At 35.6% G+C, this 13,914-nt stretch overlaps 1 protein-coding gene across 9 annotated transcripts in view; it reads left to right on the top strand.

Annotated features, from left to right (window-relative positions):
* LOC133528976 (innexin shaking-B-like) overlaps positions 1 to 13,914 on the top strand; it is a 152,422-nt gene that overhangs the window by 23,596 nt on the left and 114,912 nt on the right. For 3 of the 9 annotated variants that reach the window (XM_061866546.1, XM_061866530.1, XM_061866520.1), the window contains exon 1: positions 8,750 to 9,457. The exons of 1 other annotated variant lie outside the window; for it this stretch is intronic. The gene's annotated coding sequence lies outside the window, so the exon portion shown is untranslated. Of the gene's footprint in view, positions 1 to 8,747; positions 9,458 to 13,914 lie in introns of those variants that run through there. 5 more of the 9 variants (XM_061866565.1, XM_061866538.1, XM_061866598.1 and 2 more) reach the window with 4 other exon arrangements.

Below are 13,914 nucleotides of genomic sequence, written 5' to 3'. Positions count from 1 at the left end.
GGGGACTATAGCCCGAGCCCTCTCGCACATGAGAGGAGGTCTGTGCCCAGCAGTGGGACGTATATAGGCTGAATTATTATTATATTATATTTTTTATCGTCCTGATGTTCAATTCCTAGCATATTTTTAAGCATTTGTCACACCTGAGCGTACCTACTTTCATCTTAAATTCTGTCAACGCACTTACAACCCCTCTGGTGTTGCAGATGTTAATATTAAGAAAAAAAAGGTCCCCTTTCCTTTCAAAACTGATGTACCTCTTGCCGCTAAAGATCGCAATGTCAGTGTGTTAATCGCCTTACCTACTACCATAGATTTAAAGTCAATAATAGACTATGTACACGCAAACAAAATTACGAATCTCATCATGAGAATCAGATAAATAATAAATAAATATTATAGGACATTATTACACAAATTGACTTATGCCACAGTAAGCTCAATGATGCTTGTGTTGTGAGTACTTATTTAGATAACGTTATATTATTATATCTTTTACCTTTAGACGAGCAATTCTTGTATATATATATATATATATATATATATATATATATATATATATATTTCAGGGATCTCAGAAACGGCTCTAACGATTTCGCTGAAATTTGGTATATGGGGGTTTTTGGGGGTATAAAATAAATCTAGATTAGTCTTATGTTTGGGAAAACGCGTGTTTTCGAGTTTTCATGCGTTTTTCTTTCGACGCAGAATATGGTCGCTAATTTCGTGTTGCCGGCCACTGTCCGCCTGGTCCAGCGGGTTAAGACGCGGACGGCTAGAAACGAGTGTTACGGGTTCGAATCTCGCCCGGTGACTAACTTTTGTTTTTTTTTTATATGTTCAAGTTTATATATAATTTTTTTGATTTTTATTGTTTTAGATAAGTTTAATTTAGTAAAAAAATGTGGTTAAGATTATCACCTATACACCACCATATTACAATAAATAATTATAACCGAGCAAAGCTCGGTCGCCCAGGTAATACGAGTATAAATACTTACATAGAAAACACCCATGACTCAGGAACATCAGATAACTTTGCCACTCTAGTGGATAAAATTTAACTTTCTCATCTGTTTTTGAAGCATAAAGAGAGCATTTACGAGTTAGTGTGGTGAAAAATAATTATAAAATAATACAGATTTAGGTACTTATACTCCGGAAAACCAAATATGTTTTAAAGTAGATTATACTGTTCGCGTGTGTAGTTCGCCTTTTGTACATTAAGTAAGTAAGTAAGTAAGTAAATATTCTTTATTGCACCAACAATTATACATTTTACATACATGTAAAACTACAAATGAATTTTAAAGGAAAATAGAACCAGGTAACAACAGGCGGTCTTATCGCTAAAAAGTAAAGTTAAGAAGTAGTAGTTAGTTAAGTTTTTCTTTTGTGCGGTAAAGTTTTAAATAAATAAATAATACTGGCCGTACTTCGCGTTATTTGAACGCAAGAAAGGGGGTCTATGATTAGCTGTATATCTAAATAAAATTAAAAACACCGCTCAATCGTATAAAATTGAGTTTACAAATAATGCAATAAAGTACAAAATGACAAGTTAAACATAAAACATAATTATGTCAAGCGCAAAATAACCATAACATATTACAATTGTTTTTCTTATTTCAAAAGTCATCTTATTCTCTAAACTAGTTACGCCTTACCAAAGAGGATATGAAATAGAGGTGTATTGTCAAAGAAAACTTTGTAACTACGTAGATTTAATGCCATCTTTCGACACATGATTAAAACTATTAGAACGCGATTTGACTTTGATCCTTATTCTTTCTCTGATATGTGTTAAATTTGTTAAATACAAAGTGGCGTCGTCTTACCAGGCACAACCTAAAGGTTATGGCGCCATCTTTCGAAACAATGTCATGCCTTTGGCCTTTGATCTTATAGATGGCGCCACTTTTTGATATTTAACAAATTGAACACATTTCACTGAAATAATAAGGATCAAAGTCAAATGACGTTCTAAAAGTTTTAAATATGTGTCGAACGATAGAAGTAAATTTACGAAGCTACAAAGTTTTCTTTGACAATACACCTCTATTTCAAATTCTCTTTGGCCTTACGTCACGTTCTGCAAAAATCAACTGTGAGCTTTTAGCGTCACTGAAATCATGTCAGAACATGTCAGGCATGTCATAACCTGTCACTCTCGGCGGCGTAACCTGAACCTAGTAATTATGAAAAATAACAGATATTTTTAAACGTTAAATACTATGTTACCTGCTGTTTCGCGTGTTGATTAAACCATAATCTCAACATTTTAAAGTTGACTGCAGAAACCAAACAGATGTTCAAATTACGCGCTCTTATTTTCTGTGTAGTTTTTATATTTATTTTTTACCGGTTTAAATCAAACATGAAACTAAGAAGAAGCTTCTTCTTCCTCGCGTTTTCCAGGCATTTTGCCACGGCTCATGTGAGCCTGGGGTCCGCTTGATAACTAATCCTAGGCACTAGCTTTTACGAAAGCGACTGCCATCTCAGTCAGTCAGTCAATATATTCTTTATTCAAATAGGCCTAGCAACAAGCACTTTTAAATCGTCAAATTTTTACAAATATCATCTTTATCTAACTAAATTTTGACGACCGGTTTGGCCCAGTGGGTAGTGACCCTGTCTACGAATCTGATGGTCCCGGGTTCAAATCCTCTATTCGTGTGATGAGCATGGATATTTGTTCCTGAGTCATGGGTGTTTTCTATGTATTTAAGTATTTATATATTATATATATCGTTGTCTAAGTACCCTCAATACAAGCCTTTATTGAGCTTACTGTGGGACTTCAATTTGTGTAATAATGTCCTATAATCTAAATATCTGACCTTCCAACCCAGAGGGTAAACTAGGCCTTGTTGGGATTAATCCGGTTTCCTCACGATGTTTTCCTTCACCGAAAAGCGACTGGTAAATATCAAATGATTCGTACATAAGTTCCGAAAAACTCATTGGTACGAGCCGGGGTTTGAACCTGCGATCAGCGGTTTGCAAGTCGCACGCTCTTACCGCTAGGCCACCAGCGCTCTTAAAACTAAGAAGAAACTAGACTATATTTTCAAGGGAAAACTCTAACAAAAAACCGTTAAAAATAACGAAAACAGTTGTATCTGCTGATTCTCTTCGCAGTGTAACAAATTTGTATATCGCTAATTCTAAATTTACACAAAAAGTAATATTTTCAAAGTAATTGAAATAAAAGGGAAAAACCCGCGCGACGGCCATATCTTCCGTCGCCAATCTCGCGTGTTGCGCCATATCTTTTTCCTCTAATTTCCTGGCGGTACGCTCTTTCTTTATACAATTTTTAAAAGTTAAGATTATTGAAGTCCATTACGTTCAAATTTCATCTATTCTTTACCTAAAGAGTAAAATGCAGTTTTACCCACTGATTTCAAAGAATACAAAAAGCCTAGAGGGGTAGTTCCACGAGACTGTAACGTCAGTTACCAATTCTTTCGCGTGTTGTTACATGAATTAAGCAAATTTAAGTATCCAGATATCTACCTGTAGGGCTACGCCAGACACTTAGATTTGCTTAATTAATGTAAGAACCAGGGATCGGAAACCGGTATTTTTTGTATGGGAACGAAAACGGTATTTTTTCGTTCTTTGTTAATTATTTCATTCCTAATCGGGAAATGTTTTCCAACCCAACTGAGTCCTACATTTTAAGTATAAAATAAACCGAAATATATGGTTATTTCGATGTTTTTGCAAAAAACCGGTTCCGATCCCTGGTAAGAACACACGAAAGAATTGGTAACTGGCGTTACAGTCTCGTGGAATTACCCAGTGGTGATTTAGCGACCACAAACGACGCAATTCAATCATCTATTCTATGATCAATAAATAAGACTGACTTTTGATTGTCATTTTTGAACCGTCAGTATGTTGTTAATCAGTGTTAAAATAATGTAGGTCTGTAGCCAACGTGCCAATCGTTAACGCTCCGTAGCAAACGAAACGCAACTGCCACTGTCGCACTAATTTGGAAGAGTGATAGAGAGAGATTACTACGATACGCTACGGAACGTTTACTATTGGCACGTTGGCTACGCGGGCAGGAGACTTGAATCTTCACTGTAACCACTTTTTCCCTATGTTTGCTGCGGGGTACTTTTATCTATTCTTTACCTTAATGTATTCATATTCGTATATTTATAATAATTCATATTACATGTCACTTTTCATAATTACATTAAAATACTTAAATATTTTTTTGCAGTTTTACCCACTGATTTCAAAGAATAAAGTAATCTTTTAGCCCAGAAGCGATTTAGCGACCACACGCAGCATTTCAATCATGTGTTCTATACTCAATAAATAAGGCTTACTTTTGATTGTAATTTTTGAACCATCAGTTAAGTAAAAGAATATAGGTGGTGAGAATAAATATGCAGAGTCGTCAATTTGAACGATGCTTCATCTAAATATTGGGAATACAATCCATAACTATTGGTGGAATACAAATAGGGAATATATTAAAGGTAGCGCAGAGAGACATCTTTTATTTACGGGCCTGCATTTACGTTGAAGATGTGATGTCAATCTAGTACTTTTACCCATGTAAGTGCTTGTAGGGTTGGATATTTTGTTTCTTAGCCGAGATACACAAAAATTCTCCTCTCCTTGGAATTGTAAATAATAATATTGCAGTGCTCAACAGGGTTCACAATGACCTAGCTTATAAGTTTACCACCTGTGCAACCACTTTGTGAATTTGCAATAAAAATTTTAGTATTGAGTTTTGGATGAAATTTGGTATTACAGAGATATCTTTATTTGTATTAAATATATGTGTTTCGTTTTTTTTATATACTACGTCCTTGGCAAATAGGCATACGGCCCGCCTGATGGAAATCAGTCTCCGTAGCCTATGCACTCCTGAAACTCCAGAGTTTTCTTGAGTATCGATAATACGCTTTGTGTCAGTAAAATTATTGTGGTTTTATGATATTTTGTTAAAAAACGGGTATCTAATTAAGAAAAATATACATCATCATCATATTAAATAGCCATCCTGTAGTGATCATATGAAAATCGATCTAAAAATTAGTGACCTTTAGTTCACAATCATCTTCCTTGCATTATCTCAACTTTTTGCCACGGCTGCTTTGACTGCTTGACATCCTTGGTACTTCCTTTAGAGATATTCGATAAATATTACTTTCCTCATAGCAGATCGATTAAGGAAAGAATCGTATAATTTAGACGTAAATACGAACACCCCTCATTTACATTGAGGATTAAGCTGCGACGTCACTCGTACACCAAAAAAGATTCAGTGGTAAAAGGGAACTTTTTGACAAACCACTTCTAAGTGACCGTAAAATTTAGAAAATACGCAGTCCAGCCGTGGCAGCTAGGGATTGCAATCCGGTCCGGCGGATCCGGTAATCCGGCCGGATCCGGCACTTTTCAGGAGCTACCGGATCCGGTAAAAATCACCGGATCCGGACCGGATCCGGTATAATAAAAAACGCCTAAATACAGCACGCGCTGTGCGTTTCAGATGAAGAAAAGGCAACGGATACGAGGTATGAAGTAGAACAGAACAAAACGAATGAAAAAGTTTAAATTTATTAAGATAAAAATATATTTATTATGACGATGACTGGGAACAGAAGAGGATTTCTTCTTCTTTCATGTTGGTGGCACGATATGAGGATTACATAAATACTGTAATAGAAGGAAAAATGAAAGGATGGAGATGCCATGGAAGGCATTTGTAATTTATGCTAAAGAGAAGGTTCATGTCGTGTCATAATGTTGTAATAGGAGATTAACCGACTACAGTTGGGCTCATCAATATGTGTGAATGAAGAAAATATGATAATATTGATAATCTTTAGTTTTCTCCGATATATGTATATATATGATAAGATATAGATTCTTTTCTATTCAAATTTAAGAGAGAATCTTTTGTCTTTACAATTTCATCTAATCTTATGCAATTTCCTTCATCTCCTGGTATATGCTACTCTACGTCCAGCCAATTCTTTATTTGATCTATGTAACTTTCCCTTTCCGCGATGGTTTTCAATCCTACATTCTATTATTTTTCGCATGAGATCGTCGTGTCGTGTATTGTTCCTTATAATTTGACCAATATACTTTTCCATAAATTAAAAAAAGTACAATTTTTTTAAGTCATACAGTCTACTACTTTTTCGGACAAATAAATTAGAGCAAGATAATACTAGAGCGCATTTAATATCATAATTGGTTAAAAGTAATAAATAATAGTAAGCGTAGGAGTTGAAAATAGAGTTCCGGTTACTCTGGTTATAATATTAGCGGAAAATCGTTCAGCATTAGACTTTTTGTTTGCCGCGATATCTATTGTCGAGTAGCAGTCCTGAGAGTTCCGCTACTCGATGCTAGATGTCGACTACGAAAATAATAAGCGTTTTGGTACCAAAACTGATGTATGGAGTGTGCAATCTATGTAATTCTTATTTCTCTATGCTAGAATGGATGTCAACGTTAGAGTTTGTGAGGAAAGAGAAGAGTCGTGGAATGTATGGGGCCCAATACATTCCAAGACTCTTCTCTTTCCGAACAGACTCTACAAAGAATTCAATCAAATAACAGTTACGAAAACTTGTCCTTTCAAGGAGCTCCAATTCCCACCCCACATGATGATGGGTCATCAGGCTTTGGAAACTAAGCAAATTTATAATTGTAAACGAAAATTTGAGCACTTTTGAATGGTTAAATATAATAAATTACCAATTTAAAAATTTTGTATTCTAAATGATATTGACATTGTGACACTTTTTACTACCAAGTTCTATTTTATTGTTAAGAAGTTATTTATTAACTTCAAATTATAGATTTAGGAATACGTATTACGCAAAAAACTAGAAAAATATGTCATTAAATTAACTTTTATATCCCTATACCAAACCGGATCCGGTCCGGCCGGATCCGGCCGGACTACGGCCAAAATCCGGCCGGATCCGGCCGGATTGAAAACCAATCCGGTTTGCAATCCCTAGTGGCAGCATGGCTTCATTTGTCACTATGTCCGTCACTTTCGCGCTTATATATGTTAGAACGTGACAGGAATGGTGACAAATGATATAGTCGACCATCATAGCCCTACTGCAAAGGGTTAGTCATTTTAGGAGTATGTATTAGATCAACAATAAGGTGCGTGCGGCAAAGAAGGTCCGTTGTTACTTATGTAAGTCTCTAAACTAATTTTAAACTCTAGGTTCATGTAGTCTCATCGCGCACAAGTTTTTTTGCAGAAATCACGAAGCGTCTGGTTGACCCTAAAGCAAAGAAGGCTCACCTGGCTTGGCCATGTACATAGAATGGACGCTTCTAGACTCCCACGTCAAGTCATGTTGGGCCAAATCGCAAACGCTAGGAGGCCGGTTGGACGCCCTAAGCTTAGATTCAAGGACTGTTGCAAGAGGGACTTGATCTGCTTCGATATTCATCCTCACAATTGGGAATCTCAGGCTGAAATGAGGCCAGAGTGGCGTCGAGATCTCAAAGCGGGTGTAGACAAGCATGACAAGGACTGGTTAGAGAACCTTAGGCAGAAAAGACTCCGCGCTGCTAGACCTCCTCCCTTGGACTCTCGTTATGTTTGTGATTGCTGTGGCAGAAGATGCCGCTCTGGTATTGGACTCTTCAGTCATCGCAGACGTTGCAATCAACCTCCCCGCAACACCTGATTTTACCCGACGCTGCAACAATCATCTGCTATAGATGTGGTGGCCAATTCTTCTTCTTCTTCTGGTTGACGTAACGGGTGACCGAAGAGCTGGCGGGTTCGCACAACGTATCAGCATTGTGATACGACGAGGAAATGCCTCCAGCGTCTGACAATGCCTCAAGGGCCTATTTTAGATTTAAGCTAGATATATTAATACCTCTGTATCTATCTATTATGTAAATAAAGATTAAGGTAGGTTTGTTTTATTTTTATTAAGTATATTTAATTGCAGTTTTGGTTATGGTACTAGCGAACATAGAAGCAAAATTCAAAATTCAAAAATTTATTCTGCAAGTAGGCCTCAAGGGCTCTTTTACAAGTCAATACAACATTTATAGTAACATCATATAGTGACATGAAAAATACATAACAACATTTATAAATACAACAGCCAATACCTGGGTAAACATTACATTATAATAATCTTAAAATAAATAATTACTACAATACAATAGAGATGTATAGTCTCTATGGTTAAAAACACATTAAATCTGGAGATGTAAAAGGTCCCCAATGTCAGAGTACTAATACTAATAAAAATTGGAGGTGTAAAGTCTCTCAAAGTTTCAAAATAAAATGTATACTAAATAAATAAGCAAAGTTTGAACCCATCCAAAATTATATTAAAAGTATAAAATTATGAAGGTAGTCAACCTAAAGTACCGGGCCTTTTATGACGCAGGTACCTTACAAAGGTAATATATATATTTTTTTAATTCTAGCACTAACAGCCAAGCGAAATGCGTGCTCTCGTGCGGTACAGCTTTCAAATTTCAGCGAGCAAGGTCTTGGTTCGAGCCCCGACTGGTACCTATCATCAGTGACTTGAAACTTATCTTGAATATGACCCCTATTTACTAGCTTTAAACTTGGTTTTTATTGGAATAACATATACAATTTTATAGACAACTTAATAAAAAAAAAGTGACTGACTTATTTTATGGAAAAAAAATATATATATATATATATATATATAAGTAATACAATTAACTAAACTACTATATAAAACTAAAAATCTAAATCTAAAATGGGCCCCCGTGGCATTTAGTAGCTTGGAAAAAAAAATGTTACAATGAAACCTAGATACCTACATACTGGGTAGTATGTCACGAAATTCTAAATAGTATATAGGCTTGTGATAATAAACATTTCACTTTTTTTTTTCTTTTTTTTTTCACTTTTAAGCAGCAATAACAGCTTATAATATTTACAACTTTACATCGTAATGACTTAAGACGATTAACGGCCGTTTTTGTACAAAGTAACCATAAGATCGGCAAACTTTTGTTAGTTCCAAAAGCTAAATTCGACAATAATTATGATCGCTTTCATGACAACGCTTTCACCGCTACTTGTCGCAACGTTCACGCCGACACCCGAGCGAGTTAATTTTCCAAACTTCATACTAATCCAGTTACAATATGATAAACCCAATTTTCAACACGGTTGCCACACCGACTACATAAAACGGTTGTAATCAGTTTTTTCGTACCAAATATAAACATTAAACAGTTGAACCAGTAGTAACCGACCGATGGACGTTGCAGGCGTTATTTTTAGTCGGACTGCGAACCAGTCGGGTGCGCGCTCCGCCGCCAGTCGCAGCGCGCTATTCTCCCATTCGGTCGTGCCTGTGTTACAGTGAAATTAAAAATAAAAACCAGAATAAAACAAGGTTAAAGAAGCTTGGATGTGCTGGCTGGAACCGTGAGTTTGGACGACGCTTAAATAATTGTGATTCGAATCGTTACGCTGAGCGGTTGAGAGAAAGAAAAGTTTCGTCGCAACTTTTTTGCACCGGGAAATTTGATTTCAGTGCAACTTTCTTGGGATTTGACGCACATGTTTTGTAGGTTAATGAATGAAAACTTGGAATTCAACTGGAACTGTTACACATTTAGGATATTTGTAGACCTAATAGTCATTATCAAATCGTTTACTGAAACTTAAAGAGTTCATCATCAACATTTGAGACAAATAGTTTGAACGGCCTTCAAATAAAATATGAAGCAACTCTGAGGTTACATCTCAATTTATAACTTAAAATGGTTTTGGGTACATACATGGTAACTTTTATTACTTAGCATAAACTTTTTTATTCATACTTCAACAGAATAACATAACTTTCTTTAACATTAAGACTATTTAACGATTTTATTTCAATTTGCACACAAAAGTTTAAGCAAACATTTTTCTAACACAATAGGTATATGCACAATTGTACATTAATACAAATAAATAGTTATTCAAGTGATACCTAACACTTATATATTTCATTTATTTACATGATTACAATGGATTAATTTCGGTCCTATTGCATCATTTTTCAAATTCTTATTTTACAACTGAAAGATTCAAGTGCATAAATATAATTCAATTTTCTACTCTACTAGTGTCAACAGATTTTTTTAAATTATAACACCTAATTTGCTTTTTTACATAGATTTTTAACCGACGTCAAAAAAGGAGGAGGTTCTAAATTCGACTGTTTTTTTTTCTATGTATGTTGTTCGATATCTCCGAGAATCGTGAACCGATTTTCAAATTTTTTTCTTAATCTAACGGGTATAACCCCGAGATGGTCCCTTGTGCACCAAGTCGGGGTCTGATGATGGGATCTTGGAGAAATGGAGGGAACTCTTCAAATGTTATAGGTACACGTATGGCGCTTTTGGTAATATTTGAAGTCGGTTTTATTTTTTGTTAATTTGTGTAAAGATATTCAACACTTTTGAAAAAATAATATCTGAACATGCATCATTTATATAGCCCTAGTGTGCAGCCACAGGATATCTTTTAAATGTTAATAAGGTTTTTTCTTTTAAACTACAATTCTTATTTTTATTCTTATATCAGTACCCCTAGTGTAAATTTGATCGACATCATAACGTGACGAACGCGTTTGCGTTAAGTCTCATTTTGTATAGGATTTTGAGTTTCCAAAACGTCCCGCTTGGCGCGCTCTTTCGAAATCCAATACAAAATGAGACTAAACGCAAACGCGAAACTAAAATCGAAATCGAATTTATTTACACTAGGGGTACTGAAGCCACAAGAAGCACAGTGTGTACGGTCCTTAAAATACAATCAATACAATAAAATGCATCAATCTTGACTTGAAAAATAATTAATAACTAGTATAATAGTCGACATCGACAAATGTGAAACAAAAAAAAATCTTGATGGCAGATGCTATGAAGTTTCGATTGCCATTTTTTATTAACGATCGTCTTGGTCAGGTGTGTGTTGAGTGGCTAAAGAGCCAAATTCTAATTACTGTTCTTAGTTTAAAAAAAAACTGAACACAGTGTGAACACAGTCACAAAGTGTAGTAACTGTTTCGACACCGTTACGACACATCTGACATTAAGTTACTACTTTTTAACCATAGAGACTATACATCTCTATTGTATTGTATTAATTAATTATTTAAGATTATTATAATGTAATGTTTACCCAGGTATTGGCTGCTGTATTTATAAATATTGTTATGTATTTTTCATGTCACTATATGATGTGACTATAAATGTTGTATTGACTTGTAAAAGAGCCCTTGAGGCCTACATGCAGAATAAATTTTTGAAATCTTTAGGAAATTTTTGACGTATCTTAAAGTTCGAAAAGTCACCCGTGAATAAAATTAATTGACATGATCCATACCTTTAGTCACTTTAATCCGGTTTGATGGACTAACGGCCTGATTCGAAGTTTAAGATACGTCAAAAATTTCCTAAAGACGACCCATATAACCATTTCGGTCGCAGAATCATCAAAGTAGTAACTTAATGTCACATGTGTCGTAACGGTGTCGAAACAGTTACTACACTTTGTGACTGTGTTCACACTGTGTTCAGTTTTTTTTTTGTAAAACTAAGAACAGTAATTAGAATTTTCCTTACAATTATACAGAATTAAACACTTAAACAGTACCTACGTAGAACTTGAATGAAATGGAACTAAAATAGAATCATACTTCGCAACACTATTATAATAATGTTTGCTGCGCCGCCATCATGCAAATGCAGTATAGTCATTAACAGTTGAAGCGTTCATAGAACTCCAATCCAAACGGACCCGGATACGTCCTTAAACTACGTCCAAAAGAGAGGTATGAGCATTGTGAATGTCATCCCGCTTTGTGTGGTAGGGCACAGCCAGTGGATGTCATTCCAGATCTAGAGCAGAGCCCAACTGGGGAAGTACCTCCACCTTACAGAAAACAGCAGCCAAATAACACTAGACCCTACTCATAGTGTTGTGTTCCTGCCGGTGAGTAAGGTTGCCAGAGCTCAACGAGGGGGGGCGGGTTTAGGGTCGGCAACGCGCATGTAACTCCTCTGGAGTTGCAGGCGTACATAGGCTACGGAGGCTGCTTACCATCAGGCGGGCCGTATGCTTGTAAAAAAAATATAAATATTTATAAATACTTAAATACATAGAAAACACCCATGACTCAGGAACAAATATTCATGCTCACCACACGAATAAATGCCCTTACCAGGATTTGAACCCGGGACCATCAGCTTTGTAGGCAGGGTCACTATCCACTAGACCAAACCGGTCGTCAAATATATATGATAAATATATGATATTTATTTTGTCTTCGTACAGGAGCTTACTGTAGGACTTACACCTCTCGCGTCAAATGTCCGGTCCCTATGTCTTTTCCCATATTTTTGGTAGCGTTATATTTTTAAAAAATTGCAGAAATATGGGTCTACCTTACTTTTATTACTTACTTAAATGTTATATTTCTAAATAAATTATTGTGCTAGACTTAGAAAAATGTGTCCTAACATTTTAAGTGAGCTAGTTCATATAAAAATGAGCTGTCAGATGGACCATCATTCGTTGCTAGATGTGTAGGTCGATTTGACTGAGATTGCCCTTATGATATCTATTTATTTATTACGTGTATTATATTTATTTACCTAATAGATATATACAGTGGTATTACAGTCAAGTATAAAAATATGGGTGTACACATCTTATTCAAAAATATGTCCCATAGCATCTTATTCCAGTGTAATAAGAGCGTAGTACCATATTTATGAGACGATTCTTTCGATGCATATTTTGCACTTGACTGTACAGTAACTCTACAAATACTAAAATGAATTAATAACCAGCATCAATCTGAAGATGCTGACGGATACGTAGAGAGATACATTAAGGCGAACTTATCCCTATCAGGGATATCTTCCAGCCGACCTCATAAAATAGCTTGAATCTATGCTTAAATTCACCTACATATTATAGAAAACTTCTCTATTTACAATAACAATATACATAATGGATATACACCGTGTTTTTATTGAATTGCGTTAACTCCGGGGTTTCGGTAAGTACGTTTAAGGAAACTAAATGGCATAGTTAATTTTCAAAAAAAAATTTTTTTTTGTTCTTTTTTTACTATTTTTATTTTTATAAAAAGTAACTAAATGTTGCATATAGCGTTGTTGTAACACGGGCATTACATTTAACTCAACCAAACAATTGAAAACTGTGACATATCAATGTCATTTCTAACATCGATCGTCCGAGATAGTACGTACGTTTAGTAGCAAATGTATGAACCCGCACTAAATACTAATCAATAAGTAAACAGGCCCTAAGGCAAGTGCACACGCTCGTAAGGGCCTTATAATATAAAAATTTATGATTGATTATCACCGAAATGGAGTTAGTTAGAATATCGGTATCTTTGAGAAAGTTACTTAATTTAAGCTCAGGAATGCACCCTCGAAATTAACGCAAATCAAAAAAAACACGGTGTATACAGATGATATAACTAGCTTATATCTAAAATAAGCCCTTGAGGCATTGTACCAAGGATGCTGGCGGCGTTTACTCGTTGTATCGCAATCCTGATACGTTGTGCGAGGAAGCCGCCAGCTCTTCGGTCACCAGTTACGACAGCCAGACGCTTCGCGATTTCTGCAAAAAACCTGTGCGCGCTGGGACCCCATGGACCTAGAGTTTCAACGCCAAATGGAACAAAATGGTTATTATATTCGATACAGACATCGCTGTAAGACTACCCCCGTTTATTTAGTGTTTCCGCATATTGGTGGCAGATTCGATGCTGCAATAAAAAACCTCATAAAATTTACTACTGTCGGTTTTGGTCTTGTCAGTTATATCTATATTATATGCCTACATAT

The sequence above is a fragment of the Cydia pomonella genome, chromosome 1, assembly GCF_033807575.1.
Source record: "Cydia pomonella isolate Wapato2018A chromosome 1, ilCydPomo1, whole genome shotgun sequence".
Lineage (NCBI taxonomy): Eukaryota > Metazoa > Arthropoda > Insecta > Lepidoptera > Tortricidae > Cydia > Cydia pomonella.
The sequence above is the reverse complement of the archived record's forward strand: the minus strand, read 5'-3'. Positions and strand labels throughout refer to the sequence as shown.